This window comes from Canis aureus, chromosome 18 (assembly GCF_053574225.1).
Source record: "Canis aureus isolate CA01 chromosome 18, VMU_Caureus_v.1.0, whole genome shotgun sequence".
In the NCBI taxonomy this organism is placed as follows: Eukaryota; Metazoa; Chordata; class Mammalia; order Carnivora; family Canidae; genus Canis; species Canis aureus.
Genome location: NC_135628.1, coordinates 7,824,387 through 7,851,361, shown reverse-complemented (window position 1 = coordinate 7,851,361; position 26,975 = coordinate 7,824,387). Strand labels below are relative to the sequence as shown.

At 36.8% G+C, this 26,975-nt stretch overlaps 1 long non-coding RNA gene across 1 annotated transcript in view; it reads left to right on the top strand.

Annotated features, from left to right (window-relative positions):
• Positions 1-26,975, top strand: part of LOC144288251 (uncharacterized) — a 34,782-nt gene extending 7,807 nt beyond the window's left edge. The window contains exons 3-7 of the long non-coding RNA XR_013356225.1: positions 8,960-9,090; positions 11,917-12,022; positions 17,272-17,393; positions 24,110-24,266; positions 26,724-26,975. This is a non-coding gene — a long non-coding RNA (uncharacterized LOC144288251). The remainder of the gene's footprint in view (positions 1-8,959; positions 9,091-11,916; positions 12,023-17,271; positions 17,394-24,109; positions 24,267-26,723) is intronic.

Here is a 26,975-nt window from a genome sequence, read left to right as displayed (position 1 = left end):
AAATCTGAAAACCAAAAGCCTTTGCTTTATTTTTCTTTTGTTTTGTAATATATTTAGAGATAATCCCTGGCATGATCTAGATATATTTTTGGCATAAATTGACCTATATTTGTGAGATCATGTAGCCTCTATTTAGCCTACTTTGCATGCATGTAGAGAGAAAGAGAGAACACACTGGCTTGCCAGCTGGAGAGCCAGGGAGGGACACAGGGAGAAGGAGAAAGAAAATGTTAAGCAGGCTCCGCACTCGATCTCACAACCCTGGGATCATGACCTAAGCTGAAATCGAGAGCTGGACACTTACCCCAACTAAACTACCCAGGCACTAAGCTACTAAGCACTAAGGCAACTAAGCTACCCAGGATGCATCATATTCTGAATTCAGAAACACATTTGGCCCAAAGAGTTTCAGATAAGGGAATGGGTACCTCCAGTTATTCAAACACTTTTCAATTACAAGAAAATAATGCCACCAATATGATCCTGAACGTACAGCATTTTTTTTAAAAAGATTTTATTTATTTATTCATGAGAGACAGAGAGGGACAGAGACATAGGCAGAGGGAGAAGCAGGCTCCATGCCGGGAGCCCAATAAGGGACTCGATCCCGGGACTCCAGGATCATGCCCAGAGCTGAAGCCAGAGGCTCAGCCACTGACCCACTCAGGCATCCCGAACTTCCAGCAAGTATTAAAGGGAACATTTGTGAAACATCAAGGGGAGAAGGAGACATGAGGAGAGTCTTTGGGCTGCAGTGTAGTTCTGATACTTTTGAGCAGAGAATAGGAAGAAGGAGGAGGAAGAGGGGTGGGGTGTGCTCCAGACTGCAGAGGATCTCGGAGAAGTCTCAGTAAAGGCAATGTGGAGTCCCTGAACAAAATTTCCCACTAGAGGATTCTTGTATTGGGCAGAAATGTCCTGGTTGTGGTGCCCCTGCCATGCTTATTCATTGACTGGGAGTAGCCTGGGCACTAGCCTGGCCTCAACAAGAATGTCTAGTCAAATCTGAAGGTTCAACAGCTAGTATCACAGCAGGTGTTCTTGAAGAAAATCTGAGTGGTATACCTCAGTGGCCTCCATAATTCCTGACTTACTACTCGGAGCAAAGCAGCCCAGCAGCTGGGAGCTTTACTTAGGATTGGAATATTGCAGCAAAATATACTTTGCTGTCCAATAAACTTCTGTTTTATTGGGTCTTTTTATCCCAGCGTCTAACCATACTCCAACCAATACAATTCACATTTCTAATTGTCTTTCCCCATATATATTTGCCAGACTATTTGTCTTCATTTAGGATTTAGAAAATATGATCACTATAGGTAATTTTTTTTTTTTTCCTTTTTTGGCCTGTCGTAGTCAGCCATGAGGAAAAAAGCTATCAGAGGAACCGTTGGGCTCTTGGTCATTTGGAGAAACCTTAAGACATTTGGCTCTCTGATCTAATTCACATGCTGCCGGGTCCATTGCTATTGAGGGAAGAGAGAGGTCAATACCTTCTCGGTTAATAATGACCGCAGCCAAATGGCCCCATCCTTCATCCCGCTTGGACACTGTGGTCTCTGCCTGTGTATCTCCTGACAAGAACCTGAACTGAAAGAATCTACTTTTGGTTGTTACAAACCAAGATTAGTAAACAAAAGTAGACTTTATAAAGTTTGTTACTAACCAATATAGATCTTGGTTACATAGCCTCAGAACACAGGTTGGTCTTTTTCTTCATAGCCAGATAATGTGGAATTTTCCAGATAAGTCTGATGAGGTACTGATAAAGGCCATTGCTTGACAAGAATAAGAGAGGGATAAATTGGGTGCTGTGCTGACCTCTGTTGATAAGATACATAGAAAATCTGATATGTTTTAATCAGATCCTTTCACAAAATAAACATTTTTAGGGCCAACTTTTAATTTTATTTTTTAATAAACTATCTCATTAATGACGTTTAGGTTCAGCCCTATTTTCTTGTTTCTTTGCTGTTTGAAAATAGTGGTTGTGTCTCGAAAATCAAATATAAAAAAATTACTTAAGAACCGAAGTGTCTGTTCTCATCCTAGTTTTCATGGGGACTCTGTGGGTTTTAGGCGTAAGAAAAGATGGGGAAAAAATGTTCACTAGTCGGTGCCCTTGCCTCAGAGTTCAATTCTAGTTGTTCTCAGAGATTTTTAGCATCGCACTCATTACTTATTTATATCTTCCCCCTTTTTTTCCACTTTGCAGATAATTGCTACTTAATTGATACTGCCTCTATGCAAACCTAGTCACAAGACACACTGCTAAATAGAGGAATCAATCTGCGTGTATGTTGTAGATTTCCTTAAAAGGTTGGCTGGAATAAGCAAAGTCATTAGCAGTTTATTTGCAACAGTGCACTTATGAAAAGCTCTGTGGAGAACACATCAACAGTCAGTATGTAACTGAGCAATTAACACAGGACTCCTGTACTTTGGGGTGTTAGCATGGGAGTAAACAGAAGCAGATGTGAAGTGTTTGTACTGTTAGCATGCACGGTCTGTTCTGACATATGCAAATACCACTCATGCTTACAGAACCTGCAACCCCTATTGTACCGTGACCTTACTGATGAAGCCCTATGACAGAAGTACTTCATTTGCACTGGGTGCTATTAATTATTAACAGGCCAATACCACCTTTCCCTGTTATTAGAGCTTTGCAGAAAGCCAGGTAATAAAGCATCACAAACAAGTTGATAACACTCTGGTTCCCAGCTTGCCTTGACTACTGCTCTCTTGCCAGAAGAGAAAAATAGAGAAAATAAAGAACAATTAAGGCCAGAGAGCGCAGAAAGGGTCTCAAAAGACTGACAGATGGGATCACCTCTGCAATTCAGGCATGAGTTTGAATAGTTTTCTCTATGGGACTCAGGTAAACCCTGATGATGATCCAGTGGCTTCTATGTGAAGGCAGGAGAATTCTGGTCTTGGGACAGGTTTGTACATAAGAACTTAATTTACCATTTTTCCCTTCCTTGACAGGGAGCTGGAAAATTGTTGCTGACTAGAACAATTAAAATTAGAGGGAAATGGCATGACTTTCTGTCCTTGCATCTTTAAAGGACATGTCAGAGGCCTCACCTTTCATATCACTTGCATTCTAGAAAAGAAAGCAACTTCTGTGGTGTAAAATGTAATTCCTTCCACCTCACTGTCAGTAAATGCTGAGATTTCTCATCGTTAAAGAAATAGTAAGTATTCCTAAAGTCATATATGCGTCTTAGAAATGGTAATACTTCATTACAAAAAAAACTGCAAAAAGATTATTCTAGAGCCTTGTTATTCTGTAAATGGGGATCCTATTCATGGGTTGTTTGACAAAAGACAACTGGTTGATAATAACTAGTTAGGATTTTTTTTTAATTCTCTAAATTACAACGTGATATACTTTTAGAAAAAAAAAAAACAATGTACTTTAGGATAATGAGGCGAAACTTACCCTCAACTCATTTTATAAAGAATTTTTTGTGTGTGTGTGATCATGCATTGCTGGATATATTCATATATTCCAGATCTCTAATGTTTTCGGGTGACTGAGCTAGATGTAGTTTAGGTGTATGCCATTGGAATGAATTAATTTGAACCATTAGTACATTCTGCTGTAGATATACTAGCATTTACTCTGACCTTACACCAAAACTCTGGTTTTCCATCATCTTTTTGTGTAAGCATCTTACATGGAACCTGATTAAAGCTATTAAGGTAAGAGGTTGAAACAACATACCTTACAGTTATTAAACTGAAATCCTATCTCCTCTATAAAACTTAATCAACTAAATGAAATATGAGGCAGATTGCTCACTCCTCAACTTCATCCTATAATGCAATTCTCATATTTGAGGGGAAATCACAAATACTAAATCCTATGCACTGTGCACAGTGTAAATCTTCCTTTCTCATAACCTTAACAATATTGGCTCCATCTTTATTTAATTTGAGTACAGTCTATGTTTTTCTATGTTTTTAAATTGCTGTCCTGAATGAAGCAGATTTTTTTTGCTAGTCATGTTCTAAACATACTGATTATAATATTTAATAAAATAAAATCTACTTTATTAAAACAGTAATTTTAGGAATATAATCTATAAAGTGAAAAACGGTTTCATGAAAAGTATAAGAAGAGGAGTGCAAGGAAGTAGGAAAACTAGAAAAGTGAATATGGATTCATGTCGTACAATATACTTTGCTTTAAATGCCTTGATTTTTAAACTGGCATCTGTCCTAATGGAACAGGCATTCTGAAAGGAAATGTTTATGATCTAAGTGATATATTAACTATGGTGAGATGAGATAGATCTAAGCATTCTGAGTCCTGGAATTAGGTGCCTGGTTCCTGAGCTGTGGTGGAATGTGTAGAGAGGAAAGAGATAAGAAAAAATTCCCATGAGTCTTTCATGTTTTGCTGTGTCTTGGGAGCACAGCCTTCTGTTTTAAACTAAATCTTTAAGGATGTTTGTATGGAAACAAACTTGAAAGATAGAAACGGCATCTCTATCCAGAGGAAGAGGCAGATTTGCTTGCAGTCCAGTATAATAAAGATAATGTCTCCCTCCGGGGCATAGTCAGTCATGCTTACTGCCCATTATAAGAGATTTGGGTTCCCAAGTTCAGAGTTCATCTCCTGGAGCACAACCCATTACATGTGCAGTTATCTTCTAGCCCTCTTTGGTTTGCTCTGTGAGAACTTGGTCTCAGTGCCTCAGCACAATATGTTTATTTTCCTGCTGGTTGCTGGGCCATGAGTAATAAAGTTCTTTGACTTGGAAAAAGATGTCTGACATCTGTTATGAGCACCCATAAAACTGTGGCAGGCTAACCTGTTAGCTCCCGAGTAGAGCAAAATTTCAGACCTTCACAGTTCTCGACAGTTTGTTGGTAGGATACCAACAAAGACACACTTTCTAGAAGAGGAAAAGTTAGGGCCTCTTAGGGCAATTAATGGTATTTGAGGGAAAGTCATAGGAATCAATAGTAAACATAGCAACCAAATTATATGACCAGCCTGGCAGTAAATGATCCTTTATTTTCTAATCTATTAATGAAGAAGTGTTAGGGAGTTGTTTATCGCCTAAGTACCAGGAATAGCACCAAGTACCAGGAAGTACGCTCATAGGCAGATGTATGAATTGTGGCCTAATTGTTGCTCACTCCTCCTCTAGGGTGGAGGGGGAGGATTCCTTGACAATATGGTAGTCAGTCTTAGGTCTGCCCTACTGTAATAGCTAGCAACTAATACTATGAGTCGTCCTGAGTAAATATGATGTTCCAACCCGTTTCAGGGAATAACTAAAAAATGTACACTACCCTGGGCTGAAAGAAAGAAAATCAATGAATAGCATGGGCAGGGCCTAAGTAAATTTTAGAACGTTATCTGGTTTACTAGAGAGATGAAGGGATGAGAAGTTGGTCATTTACTGCTTATTCAGAAGAAATGGCAACGACTGAGCAGTTTTGTGGCTCAGTCTCTCTATAGTCTAGCATGAGTAACTTAGATCTATTTGGAGATGACAGGAAAAGGTCGCAAGTTTTCTTTTATTTTTCTTTTTTTTTTTAATTTATTTTGCTGTAGAACCCCTCAGGGAGATTTCCTAGACAGATAAATTCCCTTGAGAAACCACAGATGAGACATTGACTAGATTTTGCCCTGGTTGGGCTAACAATACCAGTGGAATTCACTCACTGGAGAATGAAAAACTGATGCAAAGAATTTTAGATAAATTATTGAGTCAGCCCTGACACCACAGGAAACTCCCTTAGCCCTTATATTGAAACTAGATATGAACTTCGGCTATACTATTTTGGCAATGGAATAGCAAATGATGTAGATTAAGATGGATTCCATTTTAAAAGATGACTACTGTCCAAGTCAATCCCAAGTGAATCAAAGTGTACAGACCTGACAGCAACAAACTCAAAGCAGTGTGTCTATGGCTACTAAATCAGAGGGTCCCCAAAGCTGAAATATTCATGTGCGGGATAATGAACTTGGTTGATAAAGGCCTTCGTTGGACCACTATCAATGGAATTTTGTTTGGCTGAGCCATAAACAGCCACCATGTCACTGGAAACCTAAAGTAAATGTGCCTTGCTTAATAGCACAACAATACTCTTCCACATTTCCTTTCCCTCCCTTCCTCTCTGGCCTGATCTTATCTGCTTTACAAAGAAAGATAATTAGGAAAAAAAGCTTAAGTTTCCTTGTCCCCAAGGGGGGCTGAAGTCCATACCTATTATCCTATAACCTGCAGAATTTTAGCGAAGGTAAGCACTCAAATGTTTACAGCTCTGTTGGATACAGCTAGAGTTATATTGTCTATACAACCCCATAGTGGGAAACGGATGCCCAAATTGAAGGTTTGCAGTAGGGAAAGGAAGTTAAAGTCAACTTGTAGGCAGGACCCTTTGGGTTAATTCAATGTACTGTTGTTGTGGCTTCCTTTGCTGAATGTATAATTGATATTAATGTTTCACATGCTTGTACTGTGAATGTTCATCAAGTCCTGGGGGACTTTTCTGATCAGTAAGAACCACATCTGGAAAAGTGCTACTGAGACACATAATATACTTTCTATCATTTCTCTCTGTCATCTCTGCAGCCTAAAATACGGTTACTCGCTATGTGTCCTGAGTGCCTTGAATTCACAGAGCTTTCCTTAAATATCTGGGCCTAGTTCATTGATGATTCAGATGAGCAGAAACCCAGCAGTGTCTACTAAGCACCTCTGGTGCCTCAACCTCAGTGCCAGCCATAAAGAACCAAAAACGACTACGGTCGTTCCTCTTTGTGGGCAGAACATAAGACAGTTCTCATAACTATAGCCATTACTGCTCTTGATGAACCTAGTTATAGATTGAATGATTCTTGGACTGTTGCCTAGATGTTTGCTCTGCTACTTGGAAAACTATAATCTAGCAGATTGTAGAAATCTTTTCAGCAGATTGGCTACAACTGGCCCTTGACCCCCTCTCAGGGTTACTAATGGTACCTTACCACTATTGACACTTTTAAGATTATGCTGCTGCCTTTCCAGTTCAATCAGCCAACTCTGGCCACTAATAGGGGTCATGTTTTCAGCTTTCCAGTTCATTTGCAGTTTGACAATCATGTAGCTCTTGCCACAGAAGCCAGTGGAGAGGCTTGATAGCAAGGTTTTGCTGATCTTCCATGCACTTGACCATTAACAATCATCTGATCTTGTTGATTTTTAGAATAGCCTCATAAAATATTGACTTAAAAAAAAAACTCTCTGACTTTCACTCCCTCACCTCACCTTGGTCCACACAGTTTAAAAAGACAGTTTGGTCACTGAATATGTCTTTCTACTAAATAGATCATCTTTCCTTGGCCACTTCTGGATAATTGTCATAACAATCAGGACAAAAGGGGGGGTTACATAAACCTATTTTGAAAATTCATATTTCTGAGCTATTCCTAGGCATAATGAATTTTTCTTGTCCCTAATAGCAACTCAGGATAGCCTGGTTGGTAAGTCTCTTGGTGGCAGCCCAGCAAAAAAAAGGACCTAATGAATTCTAACTTAATTTTGGTCAGCAACTTGGCTTATCTTATTAAATTGACATGGTCTTAGAACATAAAGATACTATCTGGGACACCTTGGTGGCTCAGCAGTTGAGCATCTGCCTTTGGCCCAGGGTGTGATCCTGGAGTCCCGGGATCGAGTCCCACATCAGGCTCCCTGCATGGAGTGTGTCTCTGCCTCTCTCTCTCTCTCTCTTATGAATAAATAAATAAAATCTTTTTTTAAATATAATAACTACTTAGGTACACTGCTTGGAGTATCCTCCTACAATGGCCAACACATGTAAAAGTGGGGGACATAGGGTTTGGATAAGTTTTATAAAAATACCAATGACCTTCTTTCACCAGATCCTTCTGTATGAAAGGTCCGGGTATGAGTAGGAGATGATTAGAAAAACAGGTGAGGATATAGCTATTCACAATTTTTTTTGGTGGTTGAGGGACAGCAACATCCCTGTTCTCTGGGGAAGGAATACATCAGGTAATCAACCCACAAGGTATGAGTGAGTGAGTGTGAGCATTAATGAATTATGTCTTTCATAATCACCCCTGCCATTTTATTCATGAAGGAAAATGTCCTAATGTGGCTCTCCTAAGCTGTTGCAGACACCTTGAACAGAACTATTAGATCTGTCATGCCCTGTCATATGGGCCTGACCATGATTTGATTGCTCTTTCCTGGAACCTAGCTAAAAAATCTATGGGAAAGAGCAGATATGGTCCCAGCCCATCTACCAACCACACAAAACCTCTGTCAGCACTTTGGGGATACTTGCCTTTCTTCATTGCTATAGCTGTCAGTCATTCTATGGGGCAAGTAAGTGCCGCCTGGCTGGTGCTGTGGACAAATAGGGTGGGTTGGAAGAACTATTTCAAAAATATTTGTCTACTATGAGACAAATTCTCAAATCTAATCTGAGAATTAGATTCAGAAACTCAAACACAACTGGTAATCATGAGGGTTACCAGCCAGCGGGAGGCCATATTTGATTATTGTCAGACTATGCTCCTAACTGATTAAGTCCTACTGAAGGAGACTGACAATTGGAGATAGCATGTTATTTCTCCAAGCACCACACACATCTCCAGGACTATACTCTGTGTTGAAGCCAGACATTACCTTGCCTCCGTCTCTAAAATATGGTGACTTGTGCCTGAGGGGTGGTCATAAGAAGACCTTCCAGTGTTTGAAGAAACACCCTCAATAGATCATTTTGCTTTTAGACAACTGTGAAGATCTCTCCAAAATTAACCATCCTTGATTACTTGGGGAAGCTTCTGGAGGAATTCCTGCTTCACTATTAATAGTGAAGACTGGAGATTTCTATAACAGTTGTCATCTAATTAGGAAAAGCAGCATGAAATTTGTCCCTGGCATCAGCTGAAATGATTAATGACACCACTGGTCAGTGTTGTTACAGATGACAGATTTTCAGATGATCTAGATTTTCTCCATGCAACCAGATACCTGGATTAATGCCTCCAATTTGTGGGAAGGTCAAAATAGAGACTTAAGGAGAAAGCAACCTGGCTTTCTGAAGGTAGGTCATGACACTTTTATGGGACTTACTCAGCTGGTTGGGCATGGGATTTAGGAGGCCATGGTTGATGTCAGCCCTGCAAGTTAGCCTCATCCTGCTGCTTGAAGTCTTGCTGATATCAACCTTAACTAAGTTCTGTGTGAGAAAAATTGAAAGAATCTGGCCCCAGCCTCTGTTGGTCAGATCACAGTGGCTGATGCAGTCATGTACTCCTGGGAACATTTGGCAGAAGCCAAGATGGTTTAGAAGGAATGGATTGTAGGGAGACAGTTTTCCATGGGTCTCTCACATTTCTGTTTGTCTTGAAAAGTTAGCCATTGACTGTCTTTTTTCTCCAAACTATCATTTCAAAAATATTTGTCTACTATGAGATGAGCACTGGGTGTTTATTATTTGTTGGCAAATTGAATTTAAATAAAATAAAATTTTAAAAAGAGAATGTTTGTCTAGTGAACAGCTTTGAAAGATAGAGATAATGTCTCCATCTGGAACAAAGAGCAAGCTTGCTTACAGTCTTGGAAGATAGTGTCTTCAGAACAAAGGACCAGCATCCTTGCTCCCCAGTATAACATCTCCCTCCGGGGTAAAAAGCAGGCATATTCGGGGTAAAAAGCAGGCATATTTCTCATCCATTTTAAAATATCCAGATTCAAAAAAATAAAATAAAATAATAAAATAAAATAAAATAAATAAAATAAAATTTCCAGATTCAAGAATCTCAGGGTTTCTTTCCTCCCATGCAATGCTTTACATGCTCAGGTGTTATCTGCACCTCTTGGCAGTTATCCTGTGGACTTGGGGCTCAGAATTTATCTTATGGAGATAATCACGTAGTATGAAAATATGAAGAGCTGTATGCACAAGGATGGTCTTTTCACCATTGTTTATAGTAGTCAAGATTATAGATGTAATCAATAGAAAACTACTAAAGTATATTGTGGTTCATATACACAATGCAAGCTTGGTAGCTATTAATATGAGCTGTTAAAATATGCAGGTATTTTATTTGATAAGGAACTATGCCCAGAATAGTTAAGTGATGCACTAAGTAGTATGAGATGAGGCTGCATAGGCAGGCAGAGGTCAGATTTAGAAGGAATTTTAAAAGGACGTATCAGAAAACTTAATTGAAGGGACTTTCGTTAAAAGTATGAAAGTTTATACAGATTACATTGGAATGACAGATCATTTGGGATATCCTTACAACAGTTTAGGCAAGAGGTGGTAAGACCTCGTAATAGCACCTACCAGTGATAATAGCAATGATTGGGATGACTCCAAAAGACATATGAGAGGGAAAATTCATAGGATTTGATGAATCATTGGGTGCTGCTACATGAGGCAGTGAAAGAATGGAATGTGTTAAAAGTGACACGCAGGTCAATTGTGATATCCTGAGAGATGAAATCTGGGAGAGTGAGCTGGTCTAGATTCAGTACCAGGGAATAATAGACTTCTTAGGAACATGTTGAATAAACAGGTGGATGTATCCTCTAGTATTAAAGCTGAAGAGTGAGTTCTGGGCTGGAGGTATACATTTGGGAGCTGTTGATACAAAGAAAGTATTGTATTTTTTAAAGATTTATTCATTTATTTTAGAGAGAGTACAGGGTCAGGGCAGACAGAGGACGGAGAGAGGGAGAGGGAAAGAAAATCTTAAGCAGACTCCACACTGAGAGCAGAGCCTGACCTGGGGCTCCATCTCACTACCCTGATGTCATGACCCTGAGATCACGACCTGAGCCGAAATGAACAGTTGGACACTTAAGGGACTGTGTCACCCAGGTGCCCCACAAAGAAAACATTTTAAATTATGATACAGAATGATATTCCTCAGAGAGAACATATGAAATATGACAAAAGTGCCAAAGACGGCAGTGTGCAAAACAACATTTTTTGTGGTCAATGAGAGAAATTTAGACCATGAAAGCAGGGGTTTTGAATCTAGAAAGTGACTCCTAGAGTGGATATATTTTACTCTGAAGAACAGGGAAGATATTCCTTAAAGAAATGCAGCCTCTTTTTTTTTTTTTTTTTTTTTTTTAATGCAGCCTCTCTCATTGGCACTCATTACTTTGTAATTAATATTAAATCATTGTTTCCATGGACATTTTGAAGAGCTCAATGAGAATACAAAGAGACTTCTGGTGAAAAATTGTCAATGAGAAGTATAAATTATATATGTTTTTAATTCTCAAAATACAACACATTTCTTTTGTAATAAAAATAGCAAAACAAAACTCTATGTAATCTTTTTGGCTGGAAGAAATGTATAGGAGACAGTGATATTCAAGATAAGTGACTGAAGGAAGATGTGATACATTTATCTTCCTAAAAAATGATGGCATCGATTTTTAAATGTCTTGAAACTTGTCTGACAGGAGGGGAAATCCACTGACTGTGCCCATCAAACCACAGATGAATGCTTTTTCCTCAGTGACTCTGGTTCTCCCAGCCAGCTGGGAAGAGAAGGCTAGGACTGCAGCTGTATATAACCCATTCCTATGTCTGGGGCTGGGAGTGGGGTCTCAAGATCTATTTTATTTCCCCTTTAAAAATAAGGGATTTTTCCTTTAAAAATAGTAATGGCCAGTAACAACGAATATTCTAGAGAAGTGGCAACTATCATGATGGTTACTTTTGCCAATTCTTCGCCCCACTAAGAAACTGGAAGAGAGTATTAAAATTGGTGTAAGATTACAAAGACTGCTTCTTCAATTCAAGTATTTGGAAACACTGTGGAAAGGAATTCTTGAAACAATACAACATCAAAGAATTAATTACAAAATATCTGCCCTCTCATACTTTCTGCTTTTCCATCCTCAGCCCCCTTCCACCACCACTAGCATCTTATAGAACTGTAAATCAGAACAAAGGGGTGAGAAGAGACCAACAAGAACATAAGACCTGACATGCTTGTGAAGAATGACAGGTAAAGGGGTTGCCTGTGTTATTTGGAAGAAGGTTCATTGTAGGATGGTAATTAAAATTATCCCTCACACCAGTAAGTTAGAAGAAGCGGGGCATGCTATTTCTCTGAATTATTTCATAGTCTACTAAGACTGATCCCTCCTGTGCCCTCCTGACAATTTGTGCAATGTTCCCAGATTCTCTCCTCATCAATTTTCTTCTTGGTTTTTGAAAGAGAGAAGCCCAAGTCATTTTCCAGAGCTAGTTCTTTGTGCTTACTATTGCAGATTGCCTTAAAAGGTATGTGCCGGGAGACTGTACATATTAAGGACAAGGGAGGCTCACTGTATAATCTATGCATCACATGAAGGATTTATAAAATAAAAGGCTATTTATAGATTATGATCTAAACTCTCATCACGTTCTTTTCCCTCCCGGAGAATCCCACTTGGATTTCTCTCCTGTTCTCCTTCCTTGCTAATTGAATCTTCCTTTTTTTAATGTTTCTTTCCATTGTCTTTTCTTTGCTTCCTTTTGAAGAGAAAGTTAGGTTTTTATTCTCGTTTTACCTCTTTTCATCTTATTTTCTGTTGAATAGATGGTCTGTTGTTTTGTATCTCATCGCTAAGTTGGGAAATTCTCCACATCATTTATTTAATGAACTAATTACAATTCTTCTGACTTTAATTTGGTCAATTACAATTTATGTTTGGTTACCTCGAGTTCCTAGACTGACACAAATTGTGTCACTTCCAGCAGCTACAAATGCCATTGAAAATAAAAATTTGGTGTCGTTCCAATCAGTCAGCTCTCCCTTCTCCTTTTTAATTATTTATTTTATTTTTAAGGCTCAAACTTCTGTCATTATGAAGAGGGTTGTTCATTATTCCAAAAACTGCTAAGAACAGGATTGCTACCCAAGCAGAAGAGAATCTGTTTTAAGTGGTGAGACATTTGGGTTGATTGTGGAAGAAAAAGGTGCCTCATACTCTCCCTTCACTGGTAGAAATGCTTCTTTTTAGAATTCTGAGACCTGGTCCTTATTCACATTATTCTCAAAATAGAATGTAGTGACATTTATAAAAGGAAGAATGAATTCTACTTTGTTTCTTCACACCTAAATACTTCAAAATTTAAACACTTCATGAAAAAAGATTAAAAGTGTATCTATTAACACTAATATACTTAATTTAGTGGATTCAAGTCTGTAGAATGTTAAAACAATAAGATTAAGTGTTGAAAGAGACATTCTAAATATTTATCTAGCCCCATCTACCTATACCACTCTAATTGGTGTTTCTCTGAGATACAAAGAAAGCACAATTCAATTTGATTCAACAAATATTTATTAAATTACTATTATAGCCAAGACACTGTGCTAAGTACTGCATGGAATACAAATATTGGAAATGTGAAGTCTAGCAAAGGCTTAAGTTCAGTTCTGTTTATCTCAGACAAGATTTATTGAGCACCTAGGTACTATGCTAAGTATTGAAAAATAGAACACATTTTCTGTAGGCAAAGAAATTTACAGTCTGATAAGTGGGGGTTGATATATCTTTAAAATCACATGTAAAATTGTGTGTGTTGGTGGCATGTGTGTGTGTGCACATTTTTTTTCTCAGAAGAGAGATACTATCTTCTAAATTCTTAGAAAGTTCAATGACCCTAAAAATATTAAATGTATGTGTGCAGTGCAGCGTATACTCTCAGGGCTGTAAGAGGGATCCAAACAGGTCTCTTCTTGAGCCTGGTCCTTCAATTGCCTACATGGTGCTTCGGCCTGGGCAATGTGCTGAGGTGATCATTAGCTGCGCATTTTACGAGGAAAAGGAAGATGGTCTTCAGAATCCGAACAAAATTTTAAAGTTAGTGCTAAATATAGGGATGTTAAATGTTACAGGAGAGAAGGGAATAGTCAGTAAATCCGGGAATAGGGCAACATGCTTTTGGATCCTTGGAGGAATACAGCTCTGAGGAGCCTTGGAAGGCACATAGGGCTTAAGTAATTGGAAACAGAAGACAGTGCATACCTGGTTTGTGATGACGGCCTAAAAAAAGCTACAGAGCAAGGAATAAGCAGAAACAGACAGTGACTCTTTCTCTGATGCTTTAGGATGCATCCTGAACTGATGGAGTCCTGGATCCAGACTCTTTGGAATCCAGTTGTCCTTCAACTCAGCTCTAAAAGTTGCCACACCTGCAATACCACTGCTGGCTGGGCCAGAGGCAGAGATATTGTGTGCATAAATTTATACACATAAGCACACACAAGGCTTAGCAAAAGGCAAGCTCTTCATAAATAATATTAATTAATCAACAGTGATCAAAAGAGCTGTGTGATTATGTGTGTGTGTGTGTATATATATATATATATTTGCACACATGTGCAAAAGCTAATGAAGAAAATTAGTTCCCATGATCAAGGAGTGAAGAGGGAGAGGGGAAGTATTGCGATGAGAAAAGCAATAAATAAAGGCAGAGAGGTGGGTAACCTCATGCCCCTTCCTGGAAATGGTATTTCATTTGAACTGTTGTTGAAAGAGGAGTCCATCAAGGACTGAATTTGATGAAGTAAGAGCTCATGAAATACAATGTATACCATGTTCAGAAGCTTAGGTTTTAGATATCAGAGAAGCTTTAAAAGATTTTAAGGAGAGGAGCAATATAATTAGATTTAGATCTTAGTCTCTCTGGCAGTAGCCTGGTCAGTAAGGCTAAAGATCAGGACAGATTTGCACAGTATTACAACAGATTAAGCGATAGAAGATGTCACATAGACGAGGAAATAATACAAAGTAAAATCAGTAAGAATGGTCCTTTATGAGATGTGGGAAATGAAGGAAAGGGAGGGCATCTAGGATAACTACCAGGTTTATGGTGCAAGTGACAAACAGAGATGGTTCTATTCAACAAGGCAGGAAACACAAAGGCAGGGAAAGCATTAGCCAAATTATGACCAAATTACTTGAGACAGGTTGAAATTGAGGAATCTGAGGAAGTAATGCAGTAGTCGACTTTGTAAAATGAAGCTTGAGAAAAACCTTTAGCTCAGGGGTTAGCAAACTATGCCCAGGAAGCCCAGTGTGGCCTATTACCCATTTTTGTACATCCTGTGAGCTAAGAATAGTTTTGCCATATTTAAATGGTTGAAAAATCAAAGGAAGAATAAAAGGTTGTGTCAGTTTAGAGCTGCCATTAAAAAGTACCACAGACTAGGTGGTTTAAATAACAGAAATTTATTTTCTTATAGATCCAGAGGCTAGAAGTCTGACATGTCTACAAGGCATTGGCAGGGTTGGTTTTCTCTGAGGCCTCTCAGATGGCTGTCTTCTCCCCGTGTCTTCACGTGGTCTTCCTTCTGTATTTCTCTGTCCCAATTTCCTTTTTTTTAGAAGAGTACCAATCATAATGGATTAGGGCTCACCATAATTACTTCATTTTCATTTAATTACCTCTTTTAAAGACTCCATTTCAAAATACAGCTGCTTTCTGAGGTACTAGGAGTTAGGACTTCAACATATGAATTTTTTTTTGGGTGGGGGGTGACACAGTTCGCCTCCTAACATGTGATCAAACACATGGGGAAGTTGCATAAAATTCAGATTCCAGTGTTTTATTGGAACACGGCCATGCTCATTTGTTCCTGTTTTATCTATGGCTGCATTTGTGCTACAGCCACAAAGTTCGATAGTTGTGGCAGAGACCGTATGGTCTGCAGACTGAAAAGCCTAAATTATCTACTATTTGGCCCTTTCAGAAAAAGGTTGCTGTTCTCAACTCTAGATAAAAGATAGGTTGGTAGCCACAGGTTAGGTCTGGTAATAGGAGTGATGAGAATACTAAGGAGTGAGTTGTGTGCAAGGAAAGCACCCCTTAGGACACAAACAAGTCAAGAAGGAGGAGGAAAAGAAGCTGCCAAGATAATGGAGACAAAAATGAACAGAGCTGTCAGTGAAAAAGAGGATTTGAACTTGCATGTGTGTTTCCCAAAAGATGTAGGATGAACAGTGACAAAAAAATGCAAGGGTTCTAATGACATGGAAGCCAGCATTTCACATAGGAGGAGCTGCTAAATTAAAGCAAACACTATAAAGAGATGAAAATAATAAGCATTAAAAAATGGCTTTTGGGTTTATTAATGATCTATTTTCTTTGGAAAGATATATAGTTGGATCTATATTACTCTAGTAGTATTACTATTTTAATATTTTTATATTTACTGAATAAAGTATTCAATATATTTTAAATTACATATAACATAACATACATATTTAATTTTATAAATTAAATTTTATAAATATTTAAAAAATATATCTCTGAAGTTTTGCCTTTCCAGTGAAATGCAGAATATTCCTCAAGAAAATAATCAAGTGTCTCTAAGAATTTATATTTTGAAGACACTTCTTGTGAAATTGTCTTCAAAATAATATTTCAGTGAGTAGAGTGAGAAAAGAATAATTTTAAATACATTCTGAAACTATACTGAGTGCACATTTTACAGAGCAAGATTTGCAGATATCTCTGCCTTGTCACATTTACCAGAAAAATACCAGATTTCCACTTCACTTTATGCTGAGAAAATCACTGTAGTTTGTAATATATTCCTTTAATGTTACTATCAAGTCCTTAACTATTCCTTCTTAAAACAAACCACTTTCATATAAAGAATGAATCTTACTATAAACTTCCACATTTTGTACTAGTTCATATTTTGTGCCTTGAACAAAGTTATTCAAAAGAATGTCACTGAGGAGTGTATTGCTAAAAGGGGGGGGGGGCATTTGAATAGACAACTGAGCCTTATTCATGAGCTAATGGTTTCAAGATTGTGAGTAGATCAAAATGGATGCACTCTTTGTATGCATTAATTAATGAGACCAGGGCAGAGGACCTATCCATGTTTGCTTATAAGCATCACTTGCTATCAACAAGAAATTAACTCAGGCATAGATTCAGAACACAAAAGCATGGGCATTTTAAAAAGTACTAAAGAAGGAACTGTCACTAAAATTGAATACAGTAAGGACAAATGCATGTTGAACACAGAGAATGCCTATTGGGGTTTTTTTTTTTTTTCAGTATAATTTTATTCCTACTAAATTCCATATGCCTCTTATATTTACTCTTGAAAATTATTTTCCTCCTTTTTTTAAAATTATTTTGTTATTATCTTTAAATTTGGGTTTTTTTCCAAAAGATTTTCAATCCTTTCTATATTTCTTGGCACATTATTTATAAATCTTCTACCCAATGTTATTTATTTTCTAGCATTTTGCTTCTTAGGAAAGAAAAATATATTTGAAGGAAAAGACAGATAACATTCCAGAGATTTTTATTCCAGAAAAGACAGATTTCTATTCCAGAAAACACAGAGAATACGTCCATCTGAAGTAAGTACTTTGATGTACGTTCTAATATTTGTATTGGGCTGGATTTCTAATTACTCTATCATTTCAGGAGCAATGTAACAGAGTGGTCTGCACATGAAAAAAGTATTTCCATTTGGAAGACCCAGTGCTCTATTTAGAAAAGGCTCCTGCATATTAAAGTACTAGAAATAGATTTGTGATTAGATTATTTAAATAAATAAATGCAAATGATAATGTGCTTGGTGTTTGTAGCTAACATAAGAGCATAATTATGATTGCCAAGATAAACACTTCTTCAGCCATATTCTTGTTGTACTTAATGACTCTCTCTCCTTCATAGAAAAATACTTGATTTCAAAGAGTAAAAATTTCTTTTCAAAGAAAAAATTCTAGATTTTTCTGTCAAATCACAATAAATTTCCTATTTAATGTCTTAACACTAACTTTACCTTGTAGACCCGCTTTAGGTCTAATCTATCGGATCAGTTCTTTAAAATGTATTCTTAAAGAAAACTATTTCCTAGAACCTGAGATCATCATCTCTTTGGTCCTGGACAATTTTGTTAAATGGATACAATGTTGATACAACTTTTAGTTGCATTTTACTTTCAGGGGGAAAATTACTCCTGGCTGTAGAGAGACCAAAAAAAAAAAATATATATATATATATATACGTGGTTAAAATATTCTTAATACTGCCCTCTCACTCATTTAATTATTTAGGTGTTTTGATTTTTGAAACCCTATACTTTGTTTTTCTTAGAATGTGGGTATGGATATTGAATCCAGCATATACACTAAGATCACCAAAAGGAAAGCAAACATTTTATAAGAACATAGTGATTCTTCATCCAACCAAAATTCACACACGGGGTCCTCAGTTTAGAAAAACTATGGGATAGTCAAGGCTGAACTCAAACTTCACTGTGGGAAGCGACTGCTAATCTCTATCAATTTGTATTCCTGATTCATTAAGCAGAGGGGAAAATTTAAGCCTAACTTTTGCTCAAAGTGCAGAGGCAAGAACAGCTGCAGTCTTCAGCCTGCTTTCCAGTTCATCAAGAGTTAAGTCCAGAAACACTGGAAAATGACTGAGCAGTCTTACTTTTTAACAAGTATCTTTACTATTTGCCAGAGTTTTTCAGAAATAAAACTTGCTGGTTTTTGCATGTATCACTCATTTCTTTCCATATTCTTTTTGTGAAAGTCATAAACAATCTAGAATTCAACCAAGTCTTGTGAGTTATATATTTTTGGTTGATTTGTTTGCATGCCCGTTCTCCAGCCATACCATATCCCTCAACACTCCACACACACGTGCTACACTTAGACTTCCAGGTAGCCAAGCAGAAAAAAAAACCCAGTCTCAGAAACTTGTTTCCTAAGTTAGGCAATATTTTCAACTTCCTTAAAGATGTTTTCTTTCATCGCTTCTTGATGAAAATACCATATGTCCCCATGGTTCACATAATAGAAAATGTAATCATATACATCTGGGCAAGGTGAAGAATGCCAAGGCTGACCCAGGAGCCAAATTATGTTACCTTAATCTTCCACACTTAGTTCAGGAAAAAAAAGTTAAAACTTAAAATAATAGGGTCTAGAAGCACTAAAATGGCTCTATTTCATAGAATTTGGAATTGTAATTTTAAAACCTTTTACAGTTTTTAAAAAGCTACCAATTAAGCTGCTAAAATTCAGAGGGTTTTTGCTTCAATATAATCCTCCCCCCAATATTTAATTTTCATTTGAGCAGTCAAGAAATATACACAGGACCTGGACAAATTATGAGGCTTGTCTTTTTTTTTTTTTTTTTTTTCATTTACAGCCTCCACACTTTACCTCTTCCCAACCCTATCCTTTGGCCTATTCCCTACATTCTTTTTTGCTGTTGATAATTTTTCCCTTTTGATATAATTACATAATAACTGAGTCTCCTAAAATTCTAAAGGCATTGCCACACAATACTAAATATAAAGGACTTGACAGGCTGTGAACTAAGCTATTTGTCTCCCTAAGTACACTCAGGTTATCGCCTTTATCTCTAAAATCAAGTTTCTGTCTGTATTGGTTATTGGATCACAGGAGAATGGATTTGGATGGATTTGGAAGGTGTGTTTGGGATAGTACAAACAAAATTCATCATGGAGTATTATGGCCAGTGGTAGTGATAAAGAGCATCTCAGAGAGAAGGCAGTCATCCACGGTGACAGTTGAAAGCAGGGCCCTTAGGGCTGCTATGCAAAAAAGAAAACAACATTGATTTCAAAGGTGAACACCAAGAAACAGGGGCTGACTTGCAACTGGGTTGCTTCTCTTGTGGACATTCCCATAGGTGAGCAGTAACAGAGACTTTTATATTTAAAGATAGTTTTTGATCCTTCAAGATATTTTGAAGTGGTATATGAACAGCTGGTATATGATAATACTATAACTTTATTTTCTAAAAAAGTTATTTATACTTTAATTTCTTAAAAAAAACTATGTTAACATGGTTTATTTTGCTATGTATAGTAAATTGAAAGAAATAATTAAAATGTGGTCCTTGACTTCAAATAGCTAGCTGACAGTCTTATGAGGTAGAGGACTATATTTGCCTCCTGTAATGCACGATGGAGAAGAGGTTTAGACAGTGTACTGTGTCACCATTGAGCAAAGTTTACTAGTCTTGACTGGGCATATAGAAAGGCTTTATTAAGGTATCTGCTTTCATATATGAAATACTTCAATTTTAACTTTAAAAATGTTTTACAAAGCAGCCATTCATGCTACTAGTAGTTTGAAAAATTTTTGGCAACACCAGACAACAGAAAAAATCTGAAATATATACCTTCAAATTCATTTTGTTTGGACTAAAACATTAATCAATGAAGTTTTACACAGAGGCAATGTGATTTTACTATTTTTTGTGTCTTACTCCCATTTTTCATCTCCTCTCCTTTTTAATCTTTTCCAAAGCCATCTAGGCTCCTCTTCCCACAATTCCTTTGCACTTGGTCACCATCTCCCAAACTAAAGGAAAGGGCAGGACTCTCCAGGACTTTTCTCCAGGAAGAAAGTGGTTACAATGGTACTTAGGGGTCGAGAACTACCCAAAAAGGTGACTTTGGATCAGACAATGAAAAGACCCTGTCTGTCATATGCAGAGGTGTGAATCTGACTTTACTCTGTAGGTGTTTCAGTGAAGGACTTTAAGCAAGACATTGATAAGACCAGATCTGCATTTCAGAAATATGATTGCAACAGCATAGAGATAGGAGAATAATTTCACAAACAAAGAGATAAAGGTCTGGAGGGCAGTTATAGAATGATTTCATTATTGCCTTTTGGCATTGAAGAAGCTGTATTAGTTTGCTGGAGCTGCTGTAAGAGAGTACCACAAACTGAGTGGCTTAAACAACAGAAATTTATTGTCTCAAAGTTCTGAAGACTAGAAGTCTGAAATCAAATTGTTCTCAGGGCCAGTTCCTTTTTAGGGTAATGAGGGAAAGATCTGATCCAGGCCTCTGTCCTGTTTTTATGTTCACATAGTTTTCTGTATGTCTATATTTGAGTTTTCCCTCCTAAAATCATCCATCGTATTTGATTAGGGTCTACCCTAAAGACCTCATTTTAACTTGATTATCTCTGTAAAGACTCTATCTCTATGAAGGTCATATTCTGAGGTATTAGGGCTTAGGACTTCAATATAAGAATTTTGAGGGGATACAGTTCAATCCATGACAGAGACCAACAGACAAGGAGTAAATAATTTGTTTGAAATCGTAGGGTTAGTCAGGATTAAAATCTAGATCTGTTAACTCCTAGTCCAGCATTCTGTCTACTACACTGGAGGTGATGCAAGAAAGCACTCCATTGCCAGCCATCATTGTGGTTTCAATAAGGTAACTTCTAAAGTGCTTATATTGCCCATAAAGAATCAGTTATTCGCAAAGGAATTGACTAATGTCTTGAAAAAATTTTAAATTAGAGTCCTGATTTTAGCAACCAAATTGATTTTTTAATAGAATTCAGAAAGCAGAGTTACTCTTCTTAAAGCAAACATCATTAGGTAATTCAAAGTACTACACCCAAGCCCTCACTCACGCAGCATTATTTAGCATCATCCAGTTGATGCTTTCAAACAAATCCCAGAAGCACAGTTTGTGAAAAAATTAGATGGGATAGCTTGTTTTTACTGGTTAAAACTAAACTTTTTTTTCTTTTATATGAAATAAGAAGATAGCATTTTTTTTTTGTTTTCATAATAATGTTATAAAGCTTACAGCATAGTATTTAAAACAAACCAGGACAAAGGACTAAGTTGAGATAATATGGAGCCTAAGCTTGGGAAAAAATCTCAAATTCTTTCCCTGATGTCATATGTCAGCTCATATGATGTTTATATAGGATTTATGTGGGTGGTGCTCAGATGTTGTAGTCATTCAACAGATAGTTGCAACCAGAGATAATTCAAATTATTCATTATAATAAATCATTGCACCAGCAAATGGAAATTTGTTTAACACTACTAAAAAGACTTCATTTGTTGAAGAAGTAGAACAGTTTTATCAATTGTTAGAATTTTTCTATGCCACATCATTTTTTTTTGCCACATCATTTATTCTTTTTTTATATAAGAGAAAATGTATAATAACAATTAATTGGTATGAGGCTACACACAGATAGATATCCCTCAAAGATCTTGGAAATAAGTGAACTTGTCCATGGAAAAGCAAATAGTAAAAGCAACAAGAAATGAATTAGTAAAGAGATAAGCAGTCACTGGAAAGAGACAGGATGACTGACAGGCCACACAATCAGGCTTAACTCCAGTCCAGTTATACACACAAACACATTGCACGCACACACACATTCAAAGGAACTATGACTATCAGGAAAGCAATTGATCAGTGTAGAAATGGAAAGCCATATAGGCTGCTGTTAAACATTCTGTATGGTAGAGAAAACTCACATCTTAGCCATCGGGTATTTCCAATCCGAATGTCAAGGCTGTTCCCCCAGTGGAGATGAATGGAGGTGATGATAGCTGATGGACTTTATTGATTTCTGGTGCCATTGGCAGACCCCTTACTTTTTGAGAGGGGTGTGTTAAGCCACCTTAGAATGCGGCGATTCCATATTTGATTCACTTAACTCCTTTCATTCAGATTCTACTCTGAAGTAGCATCTTCCTGATTGATTTAGTTTTACCTACAGAGCTTGACTATAGAAAGAGAACACAATACTAGAATACAGTCTAGTACCATATGATAGTACCTCTTCTAATTGAAAATTAGTACTTCGACAGCCTGGTATCAGTCCCTCAAACTTTTATGCATCCTAGTTAGCCTAAAGAATTCTCTTAAGTCTATCTTTAGGATAATATTTGACCTTCAGAGAAAATAGACAACTTAATTTGGACTTTATCCAGTTCTGTCTGGCTCTAGGAGGATTCCCCTTAGATGACACCATTATCACTTTCTGTTTTTTCCCTATTCATTTCTACTTTGAGCAGTAAGAAAATGTTCCCACCATTATACTTCTATGAAGTTTTTTCTTCCTCTATTCTTAAGCAAAAGAAACATGTCTAATTGGCCTAATGTCAACCATATACATTATCTAAGTCAAAAAGTCATTCTCTTTAAAACACACACAAATTGTTACTTTTAAGAATTTAAAAGATTTCACTCAATTAACACTGGATCAGTTTCATCGTAGAACTAATATTGTACCCTATGAGAAATACAATTTGCATTCCATTAGTTCATATTCTTAAAATGCTTCAAATGGAAATGTCTTTGAGTGTTAAGTATTTTAGCCTCCTGAAGGCTTGTTATTTATCATTAATGCTTCATCAAGAAAGGACCTTTTTTTTATAACCTAGTTTTAGAATTCCATCAGTAAGTACAAAGCTTCACAATAGGTCCTTGAACCTCCATTCTCAATAATAAGTAACATTTATCTCTGTGTTTTATACACATTATATGGAATTAGAGCCCCCTGCAGAGACATTAGATTAGGAATTATAAAACCAATGTGGCATGCAGTCATTGTCCTGATATTTTCAAACCATCAACAAAGAATGGAAAAAGGGGCATCTGGGCCCTGACCTACCATGTGGGACCATATTATGCAGCAGGATATCTCTATGAGAGTCACTAACTAGACTGCCTGTGTAAAGCTAGATAAGGGGTAAGCTTAATGCTGAGAAACTCTATAAATAATTATGCAGTTCACCAAGCAAGGTAACACTGCACCCTGCAGGGTCTGAATCAGATGACTCAGTATGTGAAGAAAAATATTTGTATTTAACTGGAATTTAATTTAGTTTCACATCCTCACTATAGGTTAATCTTCCTTAAAAGTAGGTCACTAAATTGGTAGTGTTTTGAAGTGTTAATTTCTTTTGCCATGTCTGTCATGTCTAGAGACCAACTTTTGTAGTTTATAATGTAAATCCACACTGATCCAGACTAATTTGAGGGGTTAATTCCATGGTGATCAATGAAATGGCTAAAATGAAGACTACTGTTTAACTGTTAACAAGAGGATTTCAAGTAAAGGTCCTTCAAAACCTAATTTAATGAGAAGGGATTCATATGTGATTAGCTCCATCATTCTTAAATATGTGTTAATAACTGTCTCTAAATAAATATTTTATGAAGTTAAATATATATCTATATTTAATATCTATAATATATATATATATACCTTCCTTCTTAATTTGTTTTATGAAAAAGAATTTTTCCTTATAGATAATTTCCAAGAAATCTTCAGATCAGCCTGGATCCAATTTTCTTAACTCATGAATGGTTTTTGAGCACACAGTGGATGGTGGGCATTTATATTATGTCTCCTTACAAGCAGACATTGTCACACAAAATCAGCGACAGCTTCTTGCAGCCTTGAAAGGTACATCAATTTTTGCATCCATCAGAAGAGCAATCTTCATCATTATTTTTATCGTTACCTTATTAATTTCTCTCCATTACTCCTAGTAATCTCTATTTATAGAGACAGGTAATGCTATGATAAGTTCTTTTGGTTAGTAGAGATGTTTCTAATCCAACTGACAAACGTCCTCTGAAACACTTGAGCTCTTAAATTAACCTGGTAAGTCATGCTTCATAAGAGCCAGTAAATATCCCAGTTCATTTTGGCAATCCAAGGAGATTTTTTATAATCTGGAAAAGGTTAAGAGATGCAGCTCAGGTTCCTAGGACAGTATTTGACATACACTGACCTTACCTGAGGAAAAGCTATTCTTCCTAGAATCTCAAGGCAAATTTATGATTCATTCTGTACCATTAGGTTGTGTACAGATAGTACAAAAAAAGGTGTTGGGAAGAGAGAACTAGTATTTATTGAACAGTTGTTTTAACTGTTCAAGAGCTATAATAGCCAGCAAATGATGGAGTTGTACACAGGTAGACTTATTTCATTCTCACAAAAATTCTACAAGGTAAAGAGGGTCAACCTACCAAATTCATTCAATAAGTAAACATATATGGATGATAACACACTATTGTATAATGAAATTTGCTATGAGAATAGACCTTAACTGTTCTCATACACAAAAAGAGAGAACTGTGTGAGATGATGGACGTGTTAATTAACCAAATGGTAGAGGGGAATCCTTTCACATTGTATATGTATATCAGATCAGCATGATGCACACCTTAAATATTTTACAATTTTATTTATTCACTATACCTCAATGAAGCTGAGATTTTAAAAAGAAAGGAAGAAAAACCTCAGAGATAATAATCAACTTGGCTGTAAGACAAGAGAGATTTGAGTCAGGCTCTTTATACTATGTAGGCTCCAACATAGTGGACTACATAAAAATAATTTTTCATTTGGTGTATCAAGACACACATAAATAGACATATACACACAACCTTGACAGCAAAATAAAAAGACAAGTGACAAACTAGGACAAAAATTATTTGTGATTTATGTCACAAAGAATATCCTTAATATACAAAAGGCTTCTGAAAATAAAGAAGAAAATAATCAACAACACACTGGAAAAGTAGAGAAGAGATATGAATAGTAAGATCACAAAAAAAGAAATTAAGGCGTGTGGCTCTCAAATATATGAAAAGGTGCTCAATATCACACATAATAAGTTAAAATCCACTGAGATACAGTTTCACATCTAATAGATTGGTAAAATTCAAAATTTTGTTATTATTTTCTAGTGATTCAAAATCCAGATTCCAATGGACATAAAGCCTATTTTCATAAACATTTAAATTTACAGGAAAAAAGAGAGATGGAAAGGAAAGCTTCGGAGTAAAAGTTTGAAAGACATTAAAAATATTTGAGGGATCCCTGGGTGGCGCAGTGGTTTGGCGCCTGCCTTTGGCCCAGGGCGCGATCCTGGAGACCCGGGATCGAATCCCACGTCGGGCTCCCAGTGCATGGAGCCTGCTTCTCCCTCTGCCTATGTCTCTCTCTCTCTCTCTCTCTCTCTGTGTGTGTGTGTGTGACTATCATAAATAAAAAAAAAATTAAAAATATTTGAGACAATTAGGAAAATTTGAACACTAGGTAGATAATTATACCAGTAATTTAATAATGTAATAATAAAATAAAATAAATTATTGTTAAAATTTTTGTGTGATAATGCTGTGGTGAGATTTTCTTTCTTAAGTCCTTATATTTTAAAGAAATACACTGAAACATTTATGAATAAAATTATATTTGGCATTTGCTTCAAAATAGGCCAGGGCAGGCAGGCAGTGGAGTTTATAAACCAAAATCAACTATGAGTTGATTGTTATTTAAGTCAGGTGATAATTCTATGAATATCTACCTTTTTATGTTATTGAAATTTTCCATGATAAAAAGTTTTCAGAGTGTCAAAGCAATATATGTTAAAAATATAATTGTTCCTCTGAAACTCATTTGATGAAAGGACATATCAAAATATTTTTAATTGTGATTAAAAAATGACGATGTCTCTATCAAACTCTGAAATTCTGAGCACAAAGACAAGGTTTCTTTATTCAGGATTGCATACCAGACAGCTTCTAGTTCAAGATGAAATTCCTTGTGTTTCACGTCCCCTAGCCATTTTCCTTCATTGAGATGCTCTCCCTAGGTCCTCTCTTCTTGTATACTGAGTGCTTCTCCTTCCTTACTCTGTTTACCTTACTCTGGGCCCTTCTCCTACCTCTTCTCTCTGGAAGCATCCTAGGAAACTAAAAAGTTGTTAATGCACAATAATTAAATTCTCTCTCTTTTTCTCTCCTTATTAATTGAGGGACTGCTGTGATAATCATCTTTATCCACACGGAGTGACTGTGAAATTATTTCTTTATTTTTTAAAAAATTTTTTTTTTGATTTTTTATTTATGATAGTCACACAGAGAGAGGAGAGAGAGAGAGGCAGAGACACAGGCGGAGGGAGAAGCAGGCTCCATGCCAGGAGCCCGACGTGGGATTCGATCCCAGGACTCCAGGATCGCGCCCTGGGCCAAAGGCAGGCGCTAAACCGCGGTGCCACCCAGGGATCCCTGAAATTATTTCTTTAAAGGAAATCTTTCCCCACATTTACATCACACTCTGCGCTATAACTGTATTGCTGTATGTATTAAATGTATATTCTCAAAA